Genomic DNA, 12896 nt, shown 5'->3' on the forward strand with positions numbered 1-12896 from the left:
AAAAAAAAAAAAAAAAAACAAAACAAAACAAAAAAAAGAGAAGGGAAAACAAAAAAACCCACCTTTCTTCCCGCTATTATGTAGGTATTTAGGTTATTATTTAGCAATTTATGCATGTATATTGCCATTTTTTTGGCGCCGTATTGTTTAAATTTAAACGTTTAAAATGCATACCACCCGTTTTCGATTTTTTTACGTTTTTAAGTATTTGACCATATTTTTTACTGTCCCTTTCACGTTTTGATCCGTTTAAAACACGCCCGTACCGAACAACGTTTTTTTGTCGTTCCTGTTTTAACTAACAAAGGTTAGGATAACCACCCGGGTGCTACAACCCTTGCCAATAGGGGTATATGTATTGGCTAATCCTACCATCCAACGGTCTGAGGTTGGGGACGATTTTTGGTGACAGATGGTGGGGATGCCAGTGACGTGACAAACCCTCACGCGATGTTAGATTCGGTGATGGGTATACCCTACATGCGATGTTGGATTCGATGTAGTGGAATTATAGGGGTTATTAATGGGGGTTTGCTAGCTAACGATGTGGTTCTGGAGCCGACACGCTCCTGACTCGCAACTAGTTTGTATCCTTTGGGATCGATAATGGACATTCGTGACTGGAGATACCATCTATGTTGTAGTAGCACTAATACCCCATGTGGACTTAGAAATTGTTACTTAGAATTGTTTACTAATAATTGGATCATGTCATTGCATTCATATTGTTGTGGTTGAGGGTAGTCAAAAGTTGGGTTCTGGCACTGCATGCCCAGGGTGAGTGTGTGTGTGGGTGTGTTGTAGAGGTCGGGATGCAGGGTGGCCGAAGGTTGGTTCCAGCACTGCATGCCCATAGTGAGTGAGTGGGGTACGGGGTAGCCGAAGGTTGGGTTCAGCACATACGCCAACGGGGTGTATGAGTTTGTTTGTGATGTGACTCATACCATGATAGAATGCATTGGGATAGGATAACCACCCTGGTGCTACAACCCTTGCCAATAGGGGTTTACGTATTGGCTAATCCTACTGTCCAATAGTCTGACGTTGGGGACGATTTTCGGTGACTGAGGGGGTGTGAATGCCAGCGTCGTGACAAACCCCATGTGATGTTTGATTCAGTGGTGGTTATGCCCTACATGTGATGTTAGATTCGATGTAGTGGTACTATGGGGGATAATTAATAGGGGTTTTTTGGGTAACGATCTGGTTTCGAAACTAACATGCCCTTGACTCGCAACTAGTTTGTATCCATTGGGATCAATAACAGACATTCATGACTAGGGATACCACCTATGTTGCAGTAGCACTTATACCCACTCTGGATTTAGAATTGTTTGCTAATAACCGGATCATGCCATTTCATTCATCTAATTGCATTCATCTAACTACATTAATATTGTTGTGGGTAAGTGTTTGAGATTTAAAAGTAACCGCAAGCATATGGATCCTCGTAGCTACGAGTCGGACACAACGAGACAACCACTTTATTTTTTGCTCCTTCTAGTGATGCGAAAGTGTACAGATTAATTATGGTGATCTACTTCTAGCTACCTCCCTAAACAAATGCATCTAAAATAACGTCCTAACCAACACAACTAGGGAATTGGAATTGAAATTGAAATTAAAACCTAACCATTCGTCATCTAACCCTAACATCTTGGAATTTAAATACTCAAACCACATAAATAAAAAGTAAAAGAAAAGGGTTCAAATGAAATAAATAAAATACAAAAGGGAATAAACCTAGAGAGAGGCACATAAGTAGGTATCTCTGCTTAGCTCGAGGGATGCACCATAAATAATATGAGATTCCCTACTTTGACTGGAGAGTACTCTTTCAAGTGTTTTTCTACTTAGCTTTAGGGAAAGGGCTGCAAAATAAATAATCAAAGTAAAAGGATGGTTCCATGGCTATAGAGGGGCAAAGCCAACATATGCATCTAGCCAAGGACCTTGGGCGAAAGGGAAAGCATAAAAGTAAAACTGAAATTAAAAGCTTAAATTAAGAATGAATGGATAGTAAGAAGAGGGAATGAGAGGGGGGGTGAGAAGACTTATGTAGAAGCCTACTTACCTGAACTTCATTCCTTGAATTAAACTTGATCGATTTGAAATACTACCAGCCCTAAAAACCTGATGTGGAATAAACCAAATCTGAAATTGCTAGGCCTGGAAAAAATAAATCTCGAAGAGAAACTTGCACTTGAAAAGAGATCCTCCAAAGCTTGGATCTTGTCACATAGATCTAAGCCTTGAACTAGAAAATTAAAATTATTACCACTTGAATAACTTGAATAACATGAACTATAAAAATAAAAGATATTGCATTCATTAAATAAAAACCAATTACAAAAGTGTTTAAAGCCAAAAGCAAAGAAGAACTAAAACTAGAACTAGAGCATAATGAAACATAGAGAAGAAGAGAGGAAGAGAGGAAGAGAGGGACAAAATAACCAAAGGGAGAATTCCCCTTTCTCCTTGGTCGACTTCTTTTTTATTGGGAATAGGGGAGGGAGAAGAAGATGGTCCAAGGGGATCCACTCGATGTCGATTGTGTGAGGTGGAAAATAGGAAAGAAGAGAGAGAAAAAATAGGGGAGAAAAGGAAAAGGACGCGCAAGGTGGATCTTCTAGGATTGTTTGTGATGAGGTGGAGGGGAGAGAATGGAGAAAAGAGAAAAAATAGGGAAGAGAAAAGATCTCCACGAATTTTCTTCTTGTTTCCTATTTTTTCTCCCTTTTCCTCAAACTTGCGCACAAACATTTTTGGTCGAACTTCTCCTCTTGCTTTGATCAATTTGGACATCTTCTAATTTAATTTGAAATTCCATCCAAGCCCATTGTCTTTAAGTAGTTGAAAAATAGGAGATCTTCAACCAAATAAAAAAAAATGAGATCTTATGTTCCACGCCTAAAGGAGAGAGAAAGTGGCACCCAATGTGGGTCCCTCCTACTTTGTTGGCATCTAAAATATTCTCTTGTACCCCTGGGATAGCTGCCGAAGGGCTAGGCCTGCATCTCGGTTCTGTTTTGGTCCATTATTCTTTTTCCAGCCCGAAAAAAATAATCACGTGTATGGGTGTCAAAATAAATGTGTACTTTTAATGCAACACATCCATCTTGCTTAGAATTTCGTCCTCTTCGCAGCAATGAAAAGAAAGGGGACCTCTTTACGTGTAAAATTGGAGATATGGCACCCAATAGTCCCTATGGTCTCTTAATTAGAAAACCTGCAAAAAGAAAGAAAAACCCAAGGTAGCTCCATTCTAAGTATATAAAATTGTCTACTTTTATACCCTAGATTTCACACATAAATGTGTTCATCAGTGAGCATTTATACTTATTTCTATTTTATTGATTGTTGTGGATGCCTCTGTGTGTGTGTGTACCTCTCACTGGGCTTCATGGAAGCTCACCCCATTTGTTGCACCCTTTTTAGATGGTGGAACTAGTGTTGAGGCAGGCTTGGGGCTTCGGTGGCAATGGTGAGGCTTGTGTCTACGAGACACCGTGTTGATGGACATTACTTCTTTATTTTCAGTTATTTATCTTTATGTATTATTTATAATCTTGTAATATCTGTGAGCAGAATTCAAATGAGTTTTGGTATATTTTAATTATCATTTACTGAATCACTAGTAGTAGAGTAAAGTTTACAAATCTTATATACGTACTCTGATTTTAATTGTGACTTTGGTGGCATTTATGGATTGGGGTACTGTATCTTTGATCCTGGAAGGTTAGGCTGACTGAATATGGGTATCCAGTGCCGCATACCTTGGCCTATAGGAGGCAGGACATGACAATAAATCCTAGGAACTTGTCTGAGATGACCCCAAAAGCACACTTTGAGGAGTTTAGCTTCATATATTTTCTCCTTAGGACTTCGAAGGCTCCTGGTCACTTATCTGTTGCTCGGCCTGAGCGCTCTTCACCAGTGTATCGTCAATATAGACCTCCATGTTCTTCCCGATGTATACATTGAACATCATGTTGACCATTCTTTGATATGTGGCCCTAATATTCTTTGATTCGAACTATACAACTTCATAGCAAAAATTCTCTTGCTTGATGAACAAAGTCGTTTTCTCCTCATCTTCTACCTTCATCCTAATCTGGTTATAACTGGAAAAGGTGTCTATAAAAGTCAACATTTCGTGTCTGATTGTGGCATCTATGAGGAGGCTGATTCGCAACAATGGATAGAAGTGCTTGGGATATTCCTTGTTCAGATTGATGTAGTTGATTCAGATCCTCCCCTTCTCGTTGGACTTTAGGATCATCACAACTTTGGCCAACTAGGTTGGGATTTTTACTTCTCTCACAGCATATGCCGCATGCAACAATTCATTATTCCTATAAGAAAAGACTGCTAACAAAAGAATGCCTCCATACCTACCCTTTAAGTGGCAACTATCTAGACCAATCAATGGTCTACATCCCTTAAAAGAATCAGCAATTCATGCTTTAAAGCTAACAAACAATCTCTTGAACTCTAGGTTCCCTGACATGTCATGCCTCTCATTGTATTTGATCTTGAAAAAACTACTTGGCATCTTCTCCAAAACCTATTGACCATATGTAGGCAATAATGCATAGAAGTCCTTATGGCTACCTTAAGTCATTTCCATGGCAATGATGTGTGCCTGGTACAACTTCATGTGAGGGGGTTTAAATTTGTAGGTTTCATGCAAGAATTTGGTCATGGACTTTTATTCATGTCTGGCTCAACCTTCAAGTAGAAGCAAGTTTTTCTGCAATCCATTACGATGTAACACTATTGTGATCTGTTGACGATATACATGCATGTTTTGGATTGTATGACTTTATTATAAATGTCGTAGCATCCCTACCACTCGTATCATCCTCAATCGGTGAAGCATCCAAGTACAACCAGCAGCCTTGCATACTGCAATCACTCTTGTTTTCACATTCTTAGGTTTCAATATGTCAAAATCCTTTTGAATAACATACTATTGGAGGACAGCCCTAAAATGATTCACATCATCATATGTAGTTTCTTTAACTATCTTTATCTTACCATCCTCATATTGAACCTCACCAACATCCAATTCATTATCGCCCTCTACATCACCATCAATATCATCAATAAGGCTTTCTATACTTTCACTTTCCTCATCCACAGACTCATCATTTTCTTATATCCATTCTTCATCACTTGTAGAAACCTGAAGCCTTTGAAGTGACTCATCTCCTATATCATCAACATTACTAATTGTCCTCATTCCCACAATAGAAGATACCTGAGGTCCTTATAGTGATTTCTGAACTGTAAAAAAATTTAGGAACTTCCCTTTTCTTCTCTACTAGTGAATGCATGAGGTCTTCGGGCTGATCCATCTGTACTAGCAACACTTGTACTAGTAGATCTCATAAGAACAACAACAATAGTAACATTAGCTATACCTTTACCGATAGTAAGAGCATTAACAGTAGCATTTGTAATGGCAGTGTCATGACTCTCACTTCCATTACGTATAACACTAGTATTAGCTTGAATACCCCACCACCTCTTCTAACATGTTGCTTTTCCCTTCTTTTGGCCACTTATGTCACAATCCACATGTTGTCTAGCTGAAGTGTTTGACCCATTTCTCTTCTTATTGGTTTCCCTATAAACAACATCATTGGAGTACTGGTTGACTATTAGTGACCCACATGCCACTAGTTTGATGACATCCATACCATCTAAACCAAATAGGTTGTACATGCAGTAATCATCTTGTCACACCCTGCCTCCACTCACTTGAAGGCTAGTGACATGGACACGCACACGTATCCATAATCCATCCAGGATCCATGATGCAGTACTTTATGTGCATAAAATTATGAAATGATTCTATGATCACAAGATAATAAGAAGAGTCAAATATATATAACTGGTGGAGTTTAATCATATTTATCATATTTAACAAAATGTTTTCGCAACGGGATATTAATTACAAATATGTCTCTAGGGCTACATTTGATATGTAAACAAAAGGATCAAAAGGGAAGATGATACTCTCATCTTCAACGTGCTCCAAAAGCACAATTATCGCATATACAACCATCCTTGTGTATGACCAGCTCCTCGTCCCAGTAGTCAACTCCGTAGAGGGCTGGCTCCTCAGTCACAGTCTCTGAAGGGATCCCTAAATCTACATCTAAAAAGGGGGCAACCACAGGGGTGAGGTTCCACGAAGCCTAGTGAGGGGTACACACAAACATCCACAACAAATCATGAAATAAAAATAATAAAAATGCCCAACCAAACCAATATGAATGCGTTTAGATGAATACAATGCCATGATCCAGATTATTAGCAAACAAACCTAATCAATAGATTCTAAGTCCATAATGGGTATTAGTGCTACTACAACATAAGTGGTATCCCCAGTCACTAATGTCCATTATCGATCCCCAGGAATACAAGCTAGTTGCAAGTCAGGAGCATACCGGTCCCTGCATGGCTACTTTGGTACTTGATAAGCCCTTATTAATAATCCCTCATAATATATCTCATCACCTAATCTAACATCGCGTGATGGTTTGTCACATTGCCGGTATCCCCTACCTCGATCATTGGAAATCGTCCCCAACCTCGGTCCGTTGGATGGTAGAATTAGCTAATACAGAAAGGGTTGTAGCACCGAGTAGTTATCCTAGCCCATTGCATTCTAAAAATGTCCAACTAAACAAATATGAATGTAATGCCATGATCCGGATTATTAGCAACTAAACCTAATCAACAAACACTAAATCTATAATGGGTATTAGTGCTACTTCAACCTAGGTGGTATCCCTAGTCATGAATGTACATTATTAGTCCCAAGGATACAGGTTAGTTGTAAGTCAGGAGCATACCGGTCCCTACATGGCTACTTCGGTACCCGATAAGCCCATATTAATAATCTCCCATAATATATCTCATCATTGAATCTAACATCACGTGATGGTTTATCACAAAACTGGTACCCCCCACCTCGATCACCTAAAATCGTCCCTAACCTTGGTCCGTTGGATGGTAGGATGAGCCAATATATAAACCCCTATTGGCAAGGGTTATAGCACCGGGGTAGTTATCCTAGCCCAATGCATTCTAACATGCCACACCACATTACAATCACACTCACACAACCCATGGGCATACAGTGTCGGAACCAACATTCGGCTACCCTGTATCCCACCATCACACACTCATTTAAACACCCACACACACATACACACACGTTCACCCTGGGCATGCAGTGCCAGAATCCAACCTTCGGGCCCTACATCCTAGTCACACACACACTCCATTCACAACTCATATCATTATGCAACATACACATACAATACAAATAACAAGTTTATAATATGAAATTAACATGCTCATCCACATATGCATCGTAACTAAACATTCCATAAAATAAAATCACACAAATCCCCTCACCTCGAGTCCTAGGTATGATGGATAGCTGATGATCTCGCGTCGCATTGTCTCGTCACTTCTTGGTTCTACTCCTAGGATACATAAGATTTTTAAGAAATAAATCATCCATAGAGAAATGAGACCCAAGCACATGTTCTAGCTTCATTTCCTATTTCCCTTTTCTTTGAAATTGTTCTCAATTTGGGGGTTTTTATAACTATGAGGCTAATTTATATGTGGGGGATGTTCACCCACCTCAATTTACTTAGATTAAGTGTAATCAATGGGTTGGTTAAGATGGGTTTATACAATGCACCCAATTTCCCAAAGTTCAAGTCACGACTATGCTAAATTTGGGGATTTCGGTTGAGGGTGTATGTGGTGACCACCAATGGCTTATGTGGTCATACCAATCCACTATACATGTATTTAACTTCATTTTCCCCAATATAATTTTGGGTTTGAATGGTGGGGTCTAGAGGGTTTGGGTGAAACCTACCATTTCTAGGGTTTAGTTACTCAAATTGGGGATTTCACTAGGGAGGGTTCATGGACTCAAATTGATCCATCAATCTTGCTAGGATAAGTCTCATACACTAAACCCCTCTCCCAATTTGTAGTTTTGACAAGTAGGAAAGTGGGTTTTAGTAAATTTTCCCATCTCTAGGTTTTGTATTGCCCAAATTGGGGGTTTTTGATGGGGCTTCCTATGGAAGAGGTTTATGCACCCAATGTGAGTGGAAAAACTTGCTGGCTAGTTCCCCACACCAATCCCCAAACCAATTCATACATTGGGCATGTGGGTAGGGAGATTTGGTTGGGGTAATTCTCCAACAGCTCAATAGAAAGGGAAAAGAGTAAGGAGAGAGAGACGTGTGTGTGGAGAGGGGTAGAGAATGATCTTTCCTTACTTGGTAGGAAACTCTTGGTTTCTCCTCCCTTGCTCCTCTCCTCTTTTCTCCCTTCTCTTGGTTTTAGTTTGGTAGAAATGAAAAGAATGGTAAGAGTCTCCATTTATAGTCACTTAAGTTAACTAAGGACTATTTGGAAAAAAAAAGGGTTTTCATTCATTATCGGGTTAATTCATTGTTTGGCACTAATGGCCCACCTCGGGGTGTTTAGATACATTAATCTATTATCCAATATATTGTCCCAACTATTAGGAGTGGTTTGAGGTGCACGGGTGAGAGGGCCCGGGCTCCACGGCCAAATAACTCGAGTTTGACCGGTATAATAAACCGGGGGATTTCACCGATGAAAGCCGAATTGGTCCCTTTGTGTGGAAATGGAAATTTAAGTTGAATGGGCCCTTTCTAAGGTATTTCTAGTATGTAAGCCCCACCCCTTGGTGCAATTTACTATTAAATCTCGAGCAAATCCATAAGTTACTAGTGGTTATCACCCGGGTTGCATTACCTATGTCCAAAAGTTTAAATTTGGTCAGGATTTTGGGCACAGGTGTAACACATCTGTCATTTGCATATGCACTTAACTAAAGATCTCACATCTAACTTTAAATCTTATATTCGGTCTTCAAGGATACGGTTGATGACTGAATTGTATATGTCACAAACCATATCCAAGTGGCCATAAAAGTTTATGTCAACAAGCTTTGTGTGAATTCTCCCCCCACCAACTAAACGGAATATGACACTTCACAATTGATTATGCCGTATTTTATACATCCATGACCAGTTTAATTGAGCATTTTGATTCTAGATCGATGACAAAAGTGACTATATAATGTGATTTTCTCATACTTGTGGGTTATAGGATCATACGCATAAAAGATGACAAATGGGAGGATCTGGTGTAATCTAGACACTGGTTTACCTATAGATCGATTTACATGTGATCACGGGCAAGATGGGAAGAAGTTTCACTGCAACAATCAAGGGCAAATGAGGAATTTCACCTCAATTTAGAAGTTTGACCAAGAGATTGAGCAACAAAGAAGAATCGGATGAGGGAGGACTTGCACAAGTTTGAGAAGAGAAGTGTAGGGGCATGATGGTAATTTTGAAAGATGAGGAGTTCTCTAGAAATTATTGGATATTGGGTTCGTTGCGTTTGTAATTTAAAATGATGTATCTTTGATTCTTGGTTCGAGCCAATCCGAGGTCAAGATGGAGAGATATAGCAGAAAAACTGTTTTGGGCTAAGTTGGAATTTAAGCTGAATTTTAGAATTAAAAAAAAAAATTACATAATTTCTCTCTTCTCTCCCCTCACTCCTCTCTCCTCTACATAACTCTCTCTTTCCCATTCCTATTTCCTCTTGGTTTCCTTCTTTCTTTCCCTTTTTCTTCTCTCACAAGTATCTTTCAGTTTCTTACTTGGTTTTGACTCTCATCTTCCTTCTCTTGCAAGTATCTCTCCCTTTCCTAAACTATATCTAACACGCTCTCCTTAACCTATATATAGGAACCCAATTCACAACTTTGAGAATCACAAACTTTTAGAGAACTTTTTCTTTTCTATTGAGTTGTAAGTAAAATTGAAGTTGAAGTTTGGAGTTTGGAGTTCTTAAGCTTGGATTTCTGCATTACATATTCAGTAAAGTATTTCTTTTTATTCTCCTTTTAATTTCAAACTTAATTTAATATCATGTCTTGTCCATCTTTTAATTATTCTTCATCTTTCTTCATCTCCATGGTTAACTAAATCTTGTAACTTGGGGATTAGATGAAACCATGAGATGAAGAGCAACTTGTAAGCAATTGTTACCCATTTTCTTAATTCCATGTAACCAAAACACTATTACAAAGTCAAAATTATATATGCCATTGATTACCTTTCGTATGCGTAATTGTCAACTTCCAATATAGTCTTACTTATAATCTAATGCTATGTATATGTTGAATAACTCATGGGACATATTAGATTTAAAAATCCATATTTCCTATTGACCTATTCAAGCATGCGATATAAGGCAATATTGTTTTTAAATCTCATTGTGGATTCTAATTCCTAAGTGCTTCCCCATATCATAATTTCATACCTCTCTAGTGCTTGCATAATTTTAGGTTCATTATTCATTCTTACCTTAATCTTAGGTTCACTTTATTATTGCATGTTTGATTTAATTCAACAGTTAATTATTGTCTTTCACCATTGTTAGTTTAGTTTACTTTAATTTGTGACACCCCATTAGTTAGTACATTCTTCCTAGGTTAGAACTGAAAATCTGAACACGACCCGTGCGCTTGCGGTATTACTTTATTTCTCAATCAACAACCATTATTGTAAAATTGAAAAGTGATAATGGTCAACATTTAGTTATTTAGTTCCTTAACCTACAAGCTTTTCATCATACATTAGAGAAGAAATAACCGTTGTAAGACTCTTGATAAGTTATTGCTTACTGTATATGAATTATGAATGCAATCAAGTAGTTGAAGCCATTGCAATTGAAGCATAGCATAACTACATATGATTTCACCATTGAAGAAATCACTTTTGATGGTTGAGTTGGTTTTTCCCCTATTAAAGTGTTCAACTACATAGCCATAAAAAGGAAACAAATGCTAGCATAATGAAAATTCACTAAGGAGATACATTTCTAAGGATTACAATGCAAAATAATTGGTTAAATAGGGGAAAAAAATGAAATTTTAGTTAGATCACAAGTTTTACAGGTTGAAGTTAGAAGACGGTTAGGTTTCGTAACTGAACCGCACATGTCGTAAGTGCTTTTTGGTACTTACGGCCAAGTTCGCTGTTGAATGCCACTCTTGATGCCATAATTATAGATGAACTCCTCTTATTTGCCCATGTTACGACTCAATGGTAGTCGTTGCATCTCCCAGGGCAAATATGCAATAACATTTCATTATTTGTCCATTGCTACTTGAACACTCGTTTACTAGTTTCGGCAGACATTCTTTGAATGGCAGGCCAAATGTATAGTATGTCAATGTCGATACCACTCTCTCCTGTATATTTTGGACTTATTCCACTCATATGGTTATCACAGTTGAGTGAGATTTTTGTTAGAATTCACTACAGGACCTAGGTACTGTCTATAATACCGACTCATACACCTTTACCATGTAGATAGATAGGTAGTATCCCATTGCGACAACACGTATCCTTACTAGGTACAATACCCATTGTGATTTGAGGTTCACAGCTACATGTGGTGATCTTCACACATTCATGCATCTCGAAGTTGGTGACATTAAAAAGACGGGTTAACTTGTGATCCGACATCCTCTCCGCACACACGCCCAATATTAAAGGCTCAAGAAACCTCTACAACCATTCCTTATTGGCCAGGAAAACAGTACAAGTGCCCGGTCATAGTCAGAAGGTTGAGCATACACTCTAGGTTCATAATGGAATTCTTTCATTTGAGGGTATAGAGACAAATGCAAGAGATATTGAGTATGAATTCCATGCATGATTATGGAATTGAGAATTTATCATCAATTTTGAAGTTAAAATACTGATATCCACTCTAGGTTCATAATTTCATATAAGAAATTGGTCAAATTGGGGGAAATCTGAAATTTCAATTGAATCCCATATAAGACACTAGGAATTTAAAATGAAATTTGTTACATTGGACTTGAAGAGGAATTGTGGAGCATATAAGGGAGGTTATAGATGATCTTATTAGGGAGATATTAGGTAACACTGTTGGGGGTAGATAAAAATTTACCTGATTTTAATACATGTGTATAATAGTTGATTTTAGGAATCCCAGATAGTCGTGAGAGAGATTCCTCGGCACCAGGAGAGATTGTGGGCCATGATATTCACTGTGAGTGAGTGCCCTTCTCCACTCCTATTCTTTTGGTGTATTTATTAATGTTGAGCATACATTACTTCTTGTATTTGTGCATTTGCATTGCATTACTTGTATAATGGTGGTGGAAATGTGGAAGGAAAGGTAAGTGAGATGGGTCACATGTTGATGCCCATGTGTGCATATATGATTCAAATGATTTGTTGTGCACCATGTAGAATGTTGGGCTAGGTATCATAACCCCAAGTGCTACACCCCTTGTCCGTAGGGGGTTAGGTACGAACTAAACCCAATAAAAGTGACTGCCTGATCAAAAGTGCACTGTGAGTGGTGCAACGTACTGTACCAGTGGTGGATGTGTATAGGTGTGAGTGTGTATGACAGGATACAATGTGCTGTATGCCTGTAGATATATTCATGATATGGGGTTACCTTTTAGGGGTTAGCCGGTGTGTACTGGGACCGGTACCGGGACTGGCTAGCTCCTGCCTGTGGCATAACTTGTATTCCTGAGGCCCAACGTACAGGGTAGGGTATGCCACATGTGCTGGTAGTACTTATAGCCATAGGAGATGAGACTTTGTAATGGACAAGGAAATTTGAATAGTTAAATAAATGGACTCATGAGCATCATTCTATTGTGTCAAGCATGTATTGCATATGGATGTGTATATTTGCTTCTATCCCACCCCCTCACTGAGAAACACCATGTGCTCACCCCCATTTATTTGTTC

Source organism: Macadamia integrifolia, unplaced genomic scaffold, assembly GCF_013358625.1.
Source record: "Macadamia integrifolia cultivar HAES 741 unplaced genomic scaffold, SCU_Mint_v3 scaffold_187A, whole genome shotgun sequence".
Taxonomy (NCBI): domain Eukaryota; kingdom Viridiplantae; phylum Streptophyta; class Magnoliopsida; order Proteales; family Proteaceae; genus Macadamia; species Macadamia integrifolia.